The sequence below is a fragment of the Cyprinus carpio genome, chromosome A17 (assembly GCF_018340385.1).
Source record: "Cyprinus carpio isolate SPL01 chromosome A17, ASM1834038v1, whole genome shotgun sequence".
Classification (NCBI taxonomy): Eukaryota; Metazoa; Chordata; class Actinopteri; order Cypriniformes; family Cyprinidae; genus Cyprinus; species Cyprinus carpio.
In genome coordinates, this window is record NC_056588.1 from 20,585,520 (window position 1) to 20,599,687 (window position 14,168).

Genomic DNA, 14,168 nt, shown 5'->3' on the forward strand with positions numbered 1-14,168 from the left:
AATGATACTTATTATTTAGTTTTGTTGGGTGCTGAGTCAACATGAAATCTTGATCTAATTTATTTCTGAATGCTTATTCCTGATCTTATTGTGCAAGATTCATCAATACATATTATTATGAAGTAAAACTAGACTGTAATTTTTGATATATTGCCTATTGCATATATTTTAATGTGTTTAAGTTTGTTTTTCTTTGTCTTTCACACACACAAAATTCACCTTGACAGTTAATATAAATAATTATTAGGCTCAGCATAGTGATTATGGCTCAATTAAAAAACACATGTTGAAAGATGGATTATGATGTACATGCTCATTTTTATTATATATATATATATATATATATATATATATATATATATATATATATATATATATATACACACACACACACACACACACACACACACACACACACACACACATACAGTGTTGGGGAAAGTTACTTTTAACAGTACTGCATTACAAATATTGCGTTACTTCCTAAAAATTAACTAATTATGTTACTTAGTTACTTCTTATTGAAAGTAATGTGTTACGTTACTTTTGCGTTACTTCTTAAATCTGGGCTGGGCTTGCTTGTTTGCTTTTAAAATAAATGTTCTATTTTTGCCAAATGTAAAAGCCCTTTCACACCAAAAGCCTCAGGCTGAAGGAAAAGTAAATTCACGTCTGTACAGTTGAACGCAAAAGAAGAAAGTTCAACACTCTTCAGCAATAAAAAAGAAGAAAAGTTAGTTTATATTGTGTAATTTTGCTTATTAGTATGGTTGAATTGGATCATCGAAGGTCAGCAGTAAATAAAATGAGATTAAATACATAAAGGATATTTGTATTTAACATTTAATTATTGCAGCTTTGAGTTATATTCTGAGTTGCTGTTAACTGTTTTTATTAATTCTGAGGAAAACAAAATCTGATTTCTCTCAACATGGGGACAGGAGAGCTTTCAATCAATAAGTGGTGGTGGGGGAGTAACTGGCATTACTTATTTGAAAACGTAACTACAATATACGTTTTATATATATATATATATATATATATATATATATATATATATATATATATATATATATAATGTGCAATGCATACAGTACATTGTAGGTTTTATGTATGATTTTTTTTGAAAAAAGTAAGCATAAAGCTCCACCGTTAACCCCAACCCTAAACATTGTATGAAAATGTACTAATGAGATTCATATGAATTAGCCACAAAATAGCCCAAACTTGCATTACTTATGAATTACCATGAGATTGTGCTGGTACATTAATAGAATGTTCAGGATTCAAAATGGCAGTCATTGTAATATTTGAATACTCATTAGTGATTGGTCTTTTTTAATTCTGTTTTCTTCCTTAGCATGTACTCTGTTTAACTGTTTATATCCATCTTTACATTTACTGTTAGATTTATGTCATCTGATTTATGATTATTTTCGCATAATGCTCTCTGAAGCAATAATAACTCAGTGTGTTCCCTGTTTTATTCTGCACACACTGCACCCATGGGCTCTCTTCATGCCCTTGGTCATATATGCCTGGACTTGAATGACACCTTGAGACTGCTGTGCCTATTTTGATTAGCATCTCTGGATTCACTTTAAGAGCATTTGTCATTTGCTCAGCTCTGTTTTCATGTCTCTTCCACCAAGCAGGAGGGAAAGACTGAAAAGAGGGAGACAGAAAGAGGCTGTTCTCACAAAGCCTGGTGTGCAAAGGTGCAAGTGGAGTGTGATTTTGTTGGGGCAGCTGCATGAGGCTTTTAACCCTTAAAAATCCCACAGTATTATATTTGATACTTGAATTTCTAAGGCCTCTATATTTTCAACACGATCAGCACCATGGTCATTTAACCAACTTTTGGTGCTTTTGGCAGTGTGGGCAGGTGCCAAATCCTGCTGAAAAATGAAATCAGCATCTTCAAAAAGCTGGTCAGCAGAAGAAAGCATGAAGTGCTCCAAAATTTCTTGGTAAATGGGTGCAGTGACTTTGGTTTTCAAAAAACACAATGGACCAACACCAACAGATGACATTGCACCCCAAATCAACACAGACTGTGGAAACTTAACACTGGACTTAAAGCAACGTGGACTATGAGCTTCTCCACTCTTCCTCCAGACTCTAGGAACTTGGTTTCCAAATGAAATACAAAACTTGCTCTCATCTGAAAAGAGGACTTTGGACCACTGGGCAACAGTCCAGTTCTTCTTCTCCTTAGCCCAGGTAAGACGCCTCTGACGTTGTCTGTGGTTCAGGAGTGGCTTAACAAGAGGAATACGACAACTGTAGCCAGTACACGTCTAGCTCTTGATGCCTTGACCGCAGCCTCAGTCCATTCCTTGTGAAGTTCACTCAAATTCTTGAATCGATTTTGCTTGACAATCCTCATAAGGCGTAAGTTCTCATATGGTTGTGCATGTTTTTCTTCACTTTTTCCTTCCACTCAACTTTCTGTAAACATGCTTGGATACAGCACTCTGTGAACAGCCAGCTTCTTTGGCAATGATTGTTTGTCTGCTCATGTGTGCCTGTAGAAATCGTTCATCATAAAAGCAGCCAAACTACTGAATTGAATTACATACAGTATGTAGTAGATGACACTTATAAAAGAAATAGCCACTACTCTTCAAGACACATCATTTGCAATTAAACATAAACAGTGAGATGCAAGTTACACATTGAAGGTATGAGCGATAAGTATGAGCAGTAGAACTAGTGATACTTGTATCTATGGGATGGTGTGGCCTAGGCCTATATATTATCTCTTAGATAACAAATTGATAACAAACAAAATAATATTTTAACAAAACTGGTTCGCTGCTTATTACTTTTTCCCAAAATGTAATGGAAGTTTAATTTAGTTAAATTAGATTTTCAAATGATTTTTCCTTTGTGCACTGTAAAATGACTCAATTTTACACAATGTGTTGTATTGAAATGAAGGAATTTTTCATATTAATATATATATATATATATATATATATATATATACATATATACACACACACACACATGTATATGGATATATATATATATATATATATATATATATATATATATATATATATATAGAGTGTTGTTTTTGGGGGTTAACTGCAATGTCCGTAAACTTAATGGATAATATCCTGGCAGAAAATTATCATTCATTCATCATTCATTCATTCATTTTTATTTTATTTTAACAGTGTGCACACATTTTTCTCTCGCAAATAATTTAGCAATGATAATGAAAATAATAGTACTGAAAATGTTCATTATCATTCACATGGCTTTACTTACGGTTGTCAGTTAAATTCTTGTAGTATTGGATCATACACAAATACTCTTGGAAAGTGTCTGAGTGACCAACTGAACACCTCATCTGAGACGTGTACACTCACTGTAAATCTTACTATCACTGTAAAACCTCCTCAGTTAGCTAATTAACTAATTGAACATGCAAGACCATTGATTTAGACCACACCACTCTTTCAAGTACACACTTCCTTCTGCATAGCCAGGAGGGACATTCGTCAGGCAATTCTCCTATTATCTCAGTGCCAAAAAGCCAGACAGACCCCAGGTGCTGGGAGCAGGGCAATTCATTCTGTTCTCCTTCCAATAATACTTCATGACAGCTCTTCTGGGAGATTTGCCATCTTATCAGCCTGTTGTTACTGTGGGCTCTGATGGTGGATGATATTATTTGATTTTGGGTGCTTCTCTCAGTAATGTCCACCTCCAGCACTTTGAGGATTACATGTACATTATGAGAAATAATGAGTCGAACACATATCATACACTTAAATGTCATCACATTTATATTAAATGCTCTTCTTCTAGTAACACATAATGGGGCTGAGGTCATCAAGAAAGATATTTTCATCATAAAACAGAGTAACTGCAAAGAAGATGTGTTTCGTATATTTTCCCAAAGGCTCATAATTAACAAATAGCAATATCTAGCTTGATATGGGTTGTAAACATGACAATCATTCATCCGTTATTGATTGTTTCATTGCAATTTCTTACAATCTCAAATTAAGATATTTGTTTTTGAAAAGTTAATGTCAGACTTTATAATGAGAATGATACTTATTATTTAGTTTTGTTGGGTGCTGAGTCAACATGAAATCTTGATCTAATTTATTTCTGAATGCTTATTCCTGATCTTATTGTGCAAGATTCATCAATACATATTATTATGAAGTAAAACTAGACTGTAATTTTTGATATATTGCCTATTGCATATATTTTAATGTGTTTAAGTTTGTTTTTTCTTTGTCTTTCACACACACAAAATTCACCTTGACAGTTAATATAAATAATTATTAGGCTCAGCATAGTGATTATGGCTCAATTAAAAACACATGTTGAAAGATGGATTTATGATGTACATGCTCATTTTTATTATATATATATATATATATATATATATATATATATATATATATATATTATTTAATATATACACACACACACACACACACACACACACACACACACACACACACATACAGTGTTGGGGAAAGTTACTTTTAACAGTACTGCGTTACAATATTGCGTTACTCCCTAAAAATTAACTAATTATGTTACTTAGTTACTTTTTATTGAAAGTAATTTTTTACGTTACTTTTGCTTTACTTTTTAAATCTGAGCTGGGCTTGCTTGTTTGCTTTTAATATAAAAAGTTCTATTTTTGGCAAATGTAAAAGCCCTTTCACACCAAAAGCCTCAGGATGAAGGAAAAGTAAATTCACGTCTGTACAGTTGAACGCAAAAGAAGAAAGTTCAACACTCTTCAGCAATAAAAAAGAAGAAAAGTTAGTTTATATTGTGTAATTTTGCTTATTAGTATGGTTGAATTGGATCATCGAAGGTCAGCAGTAAATAAAATGAGATTAAATACATAAAGGATATTTGTATTTAACATTTAATTATTGCAGCTTTGAGTTATATTCTGAGTTGCTGTTAACTGTTTTTTATTAATTCTGAGGAAAACAAAATCTGATTTCTCTCAACATGGGGACAGGAGAGCTTTCAATCAATAAGTGGTGGTGGGGCGAGTAACTGGCATTACTTATTTGAAAACGTAACTACAATATACGTTTTTATATATATATATATATATATATATATATATATATATATATATATATATATATAATGTGCAATGCATACAGTACATTGTAGGTTTTATGTATGATTTTTTGAAAAAAGTAAGCATAAAGCTCCACCGTTAACCCCATCCCTAAACATTGTATGAAAATGTACTAATGAGATTCATATGAATTAGCCACAAAATAGCCCAAAACTTGCATTACTTATGAATTACCATGAGATTGTGCTGGTACATTAATAGAATGTTCAGGATTCAAAATGGCAGTCATTGTAATATTTGAATACTCATTAGTGATTGGTCTTTTTTTTAATTCTGTTTTCTTCCTTAGCATGTACTCTGTTTAACTGTTTATATCCATCTTTACATTTACTGTTAGATTTATGTCATCTGATTTATGATTATTTTCGCATAATGCTCTCTGAAGCAATAATAACTCAGTGTGTTCCCTGTTTATTCTGCACACACTGCACCCATGGGCTCTCTTCATGCCCTTGGTCATATATGCCTAGACTTGAATGACACCTTGAGACTGCTGTGCCTATTTTGATTAGCATCTCTGGATTCACTTTAAGAGCATTTGTCATTTGCTCAGCTCTGTTTTCATGTCTCTTCCACCAAGCAGGAGGGAAAGACTGAAAAGAGGGAGACAGAAAGAGGCTGTTCTCACAAAGCCTGGTGTGCAAAGGTGCAAGTGGAGTGTGATTTTGTTGGGGCAGCTACATGAGGCTTTTAACCCTTTAAATCCCACAGTATTATATTTGATACTTGAATTTCTAAGGCCTCTATATTTTCAACACGATCAGCACAACGATCATTTAACCAACTTTTGGTGCTTTTGGCAGTGTGGGCAGGTGCCAAATCCTGCTGGAAAATGATATCAGCGTCTTCAAAAAGCTGGTCAGCAGAAGAAAGCATGAAGTGCTCCAAAATTTCTAATTGAATGGGTGCAGTGACTTTGGTTTTCAAAAAAACACAATGGACCAACACCAACAGATGACATTGCACCCCAAATCAACACAGACTGTGGAAACTTAACACTGGACTTAAAGCAACGTGGACTATGAGCTTCTCCACTCTACCTCCAGACTCTAGGAACTTGGTTTCCAAATGAAATACAAAACTTGCTCTCATCTGAAAAGAGGACTTTGGGCCACTGGGCAACAGTCCAGGTTCTTCTTCTCCTTAGCCCAGGTAAGACGCCTCTGACTTTGTCTGTGGTTCAGGAGTGGCTTAACAAGAGGAATACGACAACTGTAGCCAGTTGTGTGGTGGCTCTTGATGCCTTGACCGCAGCCTCAGTCCATTCCTTGTGAAGTTCACTCAAAAATTCTTGAATCGATTTTGCTTGACAATCCTCATAAGGCGTAAGTTCTCGTATGGTTGTGCATGTTTTTCTTCACTTTTTCCTTCCACTCAACTTTCTGTAAACATGCTTGGATACAGCACTCTGTGAACAGCCAGCTTCTTTGGCAATGATTGTTTGTCTGCTCATGTGTGCCTGTAGAAATCGTTCATCATAAAAGCAGCCAAACTACTGAATTGAATTACATACAGTATGTAGTAGATGACACTTATAAAAGAAATAGCCACTACTCTTCAAGACACATCATTTGCAATTAAACATAAACAGTGAGATGCAAGTTACACATTGAAGGTATGAGCGATAAGTATGAGCAGTAGAACTAGTGATACTTGTATCTATGGGATGGTGTGGCCTAGGCCTATATATTATCTCTTAGATAACAAATTGATAACAAACAAAATAATATTTTAACAAAAACTGGTTCGCTGCTTATTACTTTTTCCCAAAATGTAATGGAAGTTTAATTTAGTTAAATTAGATTTTCAAATGATTTTTCCTTTGTGCACTGTAAAAATGACTCAATTTTACACAATGTGTTGTATTGAAATGAAGGAATTTTTCATATTAATATATATATATATATATATATATATATATATATATATATACACACACACACACATGTATATGTATATATATATATATATATATATATATATATATATATATATATATATATATAGAGTGTTGTTTTTGGGGGTTAACTGCAATGTCCGTAAACTTAATGGATAATATCCTGGCAGAAAATTATCATTCATTCATTCATTCATTCATTTTTATTTTATTTTAACAGTGTGCACACATTTTTCTCTCGCAAATAATTTAGCAATGATAATGAAAATAATAGTACTGAAAATGTTCATTATCATTCACATGGCTTTACTTACGGTTGTCAGTTAAATTCTTGTAGTATTGGATCATACACAAATACTCTTGGAAAGTGTCTGAGTGACCAACTGAACACCTCATCTGAGACGTGTACACTCACTGTAAATCTTACTATCACTGTAAAACCTCCTCAGTTAGCTAATTAACTAATTGAACATGCAAGACCATTGATTTAGACCACACCACTCTTTCAAATACACACTTCCTTCTGCATAGCCAGGAGGGACATTCGTCAGGCAATTCTCCTATTATCTCAGTGCCAAAAAGCCAGACAGACCCCAGGTGCTGGGAGCAGGGCAATTCATTCTGTTCTCCTTCCAATAATACTTCATGACAGCTCTTCTGGGAGATTTGCCATCTTATCAGCCTGTTGTTACTGTGGGCTCTGATGGTGAAGCAAATAATGTGAGTGAGAGTGCTTCTCTCAGTAATGTCCGCCTCCAGCACTTTGAGGATTACATGTACATTATGAGAAATAATGAGTCGAACACATATCATACACTTAAATGTCATCACATTTATATTAAATGCTCTTCTTCTAGTAACACATAATGGGGCTGAGGTCATCAAGAAAGATATTTTCATCATAAACAGAGTAACTGCAAAGAAGATGTGTTTCGTATATTTTCCCAAAGGCTCATAATTAACAAATAGCAATATCTAGCTTGATATGGGTTGTAAACATGACAATCATTCCTCCGTTATTGATTGTTTCATTGCAATTTCTTACAATCTCAAATTAAGATATTTGTTTTTGAAAAGTTAATGTCAGACTTTATAATGAGAATGATACTTATTATTTAGTTTTGTTGGGTGCTGAGTCAACATGAAATCTTGATCTAATTTATTTCTGAATGCTTATTCCTGATCTTATTGTGCAAGATTCATCAATACATATTATTATGAAGTAAAACTAGACTGTAATTTTTGATATATTGCCTATTGCATATATTTTAATGTGTTTAAGTTTGTTTTTTCTTTGTCTTTCACACACACAAAATTCACCTTGACAGTTAATATAAATAATTATTAGGCTCAGCATAGTGATTATGGCTCAATTAAAAACACATGTTGAAAGATGGATTTATGATGTACAGTTTTATTTACTTATATATATATATATATATATATATATATATATATATATATATATATATATATATATACACACACACACACACACACACACACACACACACACACACACACACATACAGTGTTGGGGAAAGTTACTTTTAACAGTACTGCATTACAATATTGCGTTACTTCCTAAAAATTAACTAATTATGTTACTTAGTTACTTCTTATTGAAAGTAATGTGTTATGTTACTTCTGTGTTACTTTTTAAATCTGAGCTGGGCTTGCTTGTTTGCTTTTAATATAAATGTTCTATTTTTGCCAAATGTAAAAGCCCTTTCACACCAAAAGCCTCAGGCTGAAGGAAAAGTAAATTCACGTTTGTACAGCAAGACACAGAAGAAGAAAGTTCAACACTCTTCAGCAATAAAAAAAGAAGAAGAGTTAGTTTATATTGTGTAATTTTGCTTATTAGTATGGTTGAATTGGATCATCGAAGGTCAGCAGTAAATAAAATGAGATTAAATACATAAAGGATATTTGTATTTAACATTTAATTATTGCAGCTTTGAGTTATATTCTGAGTTGCTGTTAACTGTTTTTATTAATTCTGAGGAAAACAAAATCTGATTTCTCTCAACATGGGGACAGGAGAGCTTTCAATCAATAAGTGGTGGTGGGGGGAGTAACTGGCATTACTTATTTGAAAACGTAACTACAATATACGTTTTTATATATATATATATATATATATATATATATATATATATATATATATATATATATATAATGTGCAATGCATACAGTACATTGTAGGTTTTATGTATGATTTTTTGAAAAAAGTAAGCATAAATAAAGCTCCACCGTTAACCCCAACCCTAAACATTGTATGAAAATGTACTAATGAGATTCATATGAATTAGCCCACAAAATAGCCCAAACTTGCATTACTTATGAATTACCATGAGATTGTGTTGGTACATTAATAGAATGTTCAGGATTCAAAATGGCAGTCATTGTAATATTTGAATACTCATTAGTGATTGGTCTTTTCTTAATTCTGTTTTCTTCCTTAGCATGTACTCTGTTTAACTGTTTATATCCATCTTTACATTTACTGTTAGATTTATGTCATCTGATTTATGATTATTTTCGCATAATGCTCTCTGAAGCAATAATAACTCAGTGTGTTCCCTGTTTATTCTGCACACACTGCACCCATGGGCTCTCTTCATGCCCTTGGTCATATATGCCTGGACTTGAATGACACCTTGAGACTGCTGTGCCTATTTTGATTAGCATCTATGGATTCACTTTAAGAGCATTTGTCATTTGCTCAGCTCTGTTTTTCATGTCTCTTCCACCAAGCAGGAGGGAAAGACTGAAAAGAGGGGAGACAGAAAGAGGCTGTTCTCACAAAGCCTGGTGTGCAAAGGTGCAAGTGGAGTGTGATTTTGTTGGGGCAGCTGCATGAGGCTTTTAACCCTTAAAATCCCACAGTATTATATTTGATACTTGAATTTCTAAGGCCTCTATATTTTCAACACGATCAAATATTTGCTGAAAAACTTGTACACAATCTAACTACATGCCTTCTGACTGATAGTTTATACATTTAGCAAGTAAATCCATAGTAGTATCGTCCTAAAAACGTTTAGAATGTCGTGGAAAAGTTCATTTATTTCATTAATTCAACTCAAATTGTGAAACTTGTGTATTAAATAAATTCATTGAATGTAGTGTTAAGTTTTTTTTGTTTCATTAATTCAAGTCAAATTGTGAAACTTGTGTATTAAATAAATTGTATGGAAGCCCAGGTTTCTTTGACAGTGACCTTCAGTTCATCTGCATTTTTTTGGTCTCTTGTTTCTCATTTTCCTCTTGACAATACCCCACAGATTCTCTCTGGGGTTCAGATCTGGTGAGTTTGCTGGCCAGTCAAGCATACCAGCACCATGGTCATTTAACCAACTTTTGGTGCTTTTGGCAGTGTGGGCAGGTGCCAAATCCTGCTGGAAAATGAAATCAGCATCTTCAAAAAGCTGGTCAGCAGAAGAAAGCATGAAGTGCTCCAAAATTTCTTGGTAAATGGGTGCAGTGACTTTGGTTTTTCAAAAAACACAATGGACCAACACCAGCAGATGACATTGCACCCCAAATCAACACAGACTGTGGAAACTTAACACTGGACTTAAAGCAACGTGGACTATGAGCTTCTCCACTCTACCTCCACACTCTAGCAACTTGGTTTCCAAATGAAATACAACACTTGTTCTCATCAGAAAAGAGGACTTTGGACCACTGGGCAACAGTCCAGTTATTCTTCTCCTTAGCCCAGGTAAGACGCCTCTGACGTTGTCTGTGGTTCAGGAGTGGCTTAACAAGAGGAATACGACAACTGTAGCCAGTTGTGTGGTGGCTCTTGATGCCTTGACCGCAGCCTCAGTCCATTCCTTGTGAAGTTCACTCAAATTCTTGAATCGATTTTGCTTGACAATCCTCATAAGGCGTAAGTTCTCGTATGGTTGTGCATGTTTTTCTTCACTTTTTCCTTCCACTCAACTTTCTGTAAACATGCTTGGATACAGCACTCTGTGAACAGCCAGCTTCTTTGGCAATGATTGTTTGTGGCTTACCCTCCTTGTGAAGGGTGACAATGATTGTCTTCTGGACGACTGTCAGATCAACAGTCTTCCCCATGATTGTGTAGCCTAGTGAACCAAACTGAGAGACCATTTTGAAGGCTCAGGAAAACCTTTCCAGGTGTTTTGAGTTGATTAGCTGATTGGCATGTCACCATATTCTAATTTGTTGAAATAGTGAATAGGTGGGTTTTTGTTAAATGTGATCACAATTAAAAGAACCAAAGACTTAAACTACTTCAGTCTGTGTGAACTGAATTAATTTAATACACGATTTTCACAATTTGAGTTGAATTACTGAAATAAATGAACTTTTCCATGACATTCTTATTCACTGAGATGCACCTGTAAGCCAAGAGGAAACTGGTTTTCCTTTGCTGTAAACAAAACTTCTCACAAAACTAGCAAATTCTCAACAGAGCTTACGCTATATCTATGTCACATGTCATACTCTGGAACAACACTCTCTAGTGAACATGCGTACAACACATAACGGAAGCTAGAGATTACTGTTTATAAAGTCTTAAATATGCACACACAAGATTTTTTCACAAGTCAGGCATTACACAGTTAATGAAACCGTCATGTGTCACAGTGCTCATGCACAGGTTGTGTCTGAATCAGAAACAAAAACGCTGTGTACTTCTTCCCTGGTCCATGTCACAGAGAGCACTGATGTGATCTCCGTCTGCTCGCAAAAATTATGCATGTTCACTGGGCTGTCCATTTTTCCCCCAGCGTAATTACAGAAGAAGGACATTAACTGCCATTGCAAAGGAAATATGAACAAAATTGCTTGTATAAGTTCTCAAAACAACCTACTCAGCCTTCAGTACTGACATCTGTCCAATTTTTTTACCCATCATATTGTATAATACATCCAGCCAGCGCTGACACTTATATCTAAAGGATAATGAAAAGCTTACATTGAGCCCATAGGACGCAAAAGAGGGTTTGTATTCATTGCTTTTTCCTGCATTTTATTTTCACCAGTCCTGAAATTCCAGCTGATCTATCCTTGCTGGTAATGTCTTCGTGGTTTATAAATTCCCTTGCTAATCAATGCGCCTTCTTAGCTTGATGACGGACTGGTTAATCTAATATTGAACCCTGTATTCTCCTGGCTTTATCCCTAACAATTATATCAATAGTTTTTTTATCCTCCTCTCTCATTTGCTTATCTCCCCATGTCACTAATTGTTTTCTCTTATACCCTTCTATGGCTTTTCATGTTTTTTTCTTTTTTAATCAAATCACATATCTTTCTCATCATGGCGCTCATGCTCATGTATGAAATTAAACACACCATTCTTCAGTGACACACTATTCACCAAGCCCATCTCGCTGCCTCCCTTATTGATCGTTTCTTCCCTCAAGCAATGCATGTCTCAGCGCAACACACAGCATCTCTCTGATTCATGATGGGGATCATTTAACTCGTTTGTCATTGGCCGGCCTCTTTCCCTCCCTGCTTGTCAAAGCAGGCATGCTGGGAATAGTGAGGAATGGATGCATGCAGATTAATCCGTCCCCAAAAACCAGACCAGTTATGAAATTGCCACTTACTGACCTTTATTCTTGTCCTTCACAAAAAGATCAGGTCATAATTGATAATGAATGGCCTGTTGCTTATTGATTTCTGTCATGCCTCACTGGAATTACGATTTAAGATTGATGATGTGGTTCTGCCATTTCATATATTCTTAACTTTGTAGTATATACTCACATCATGTTTTCCTCTGAAAGCTTTCTCTCTCCTTGTGTCTTTACAGTGCATTCAGAGGATTGATGTATCCGTCATGTTATTGGACTTCAGTCGATTTCCAGGTCACAGAGTGGAGGATGGAGGAGCAAAGAACACAAGAAGCGTCAATCAAAATGCAGAGTCATTTTTTGTGTGTTGCAGTGTGCATTTTCACTGTGCAGTTGCCTATACATTAATCAAGAACAAATTTTTTCCCATGTTTATGCAAATTTCTGACCAATGTAAACCATTTTCCTGTTTTGTTATGCAATTGTTTAAAGTATAAATACAGTTCAGTTCATTCAGTTGAGATGCCTTGTGTTTCTGTGCTTCATAATGAGAGTTCATGCATAATTATATAATAGAACATTCTGCTGAACCTAAACCAGCATAGATCTCCTCAGTGATTTAAAAGTAAATGCCTTGTGATGAAGCATAATAAACATTGTTATGTTTAAAATCTATAAGATAATATAATTTTGCTTTGAGTGCAGAACATGGGAGTCACAAGGCTTTTTAGTGGGAGTGATAAATTGAGAGTAGAAAAAAAATTAACAAAATTTTAAGAAATGCGAGATCAAATAATTTGATTTTTTTCTAAATAACATTATCCAACAGTGATACCAGCAGATGGTTTCAGAAGGATAAAGTGTCTCTTTTGCCTCCCATCACATTGTGTTCTCACTGTAGAAACATCATCTAGAAACACATCTGGTGCAGAATAAGATGTTGACTGAGAACTTGTGACATGCCCAAGCAAAGCTGAGCAAAGTCATTTTGTGCCATAAGCATTACTTTGCTGCCCTCCAGTGGGTTTCAACAGCAGTGAAGTAGCGGTGGTCCTGAAACAACACAGACTTCCCACTCCAAGCCTGGAGGGACATTTATCAAAAGACAGAACAAACCCACAGGAAAAAATAAATGTAAATTAAATTGCAGCCTGAAGATCATAAATGAAGCAGCAAATGTTGAATTTCCTAATTAGTATTGCATAACTAGCACTTGTCTTGTCTCTTTGGGATTGGTTTGCTTTTATAATGAGCTTCAAAGCATAACAGTCATTCTAAAGTACACAGTAACTACATCACAGATGCATATGGGTTTCCGTATCCATTCCTGATTAGACATTAATTCTTTGACATATTTATTTTACGCTAAACTTTTAGAGATAGTTTTCAAGAGCAACATCTTTCACTTCTCTCAGAAGGTTGTGTCGATTGGGGTCCATGACATTTTAACCAAGATTAATGCTAGAGGCTATAAAAAATAAAGAGGAAAGTATTAAAAAAGAATAAAAAAAAAAAAAGAAAGAAAAAAAAAAGAAAGCTTTTTTGGAGAGTTTGGAGTGTTTGA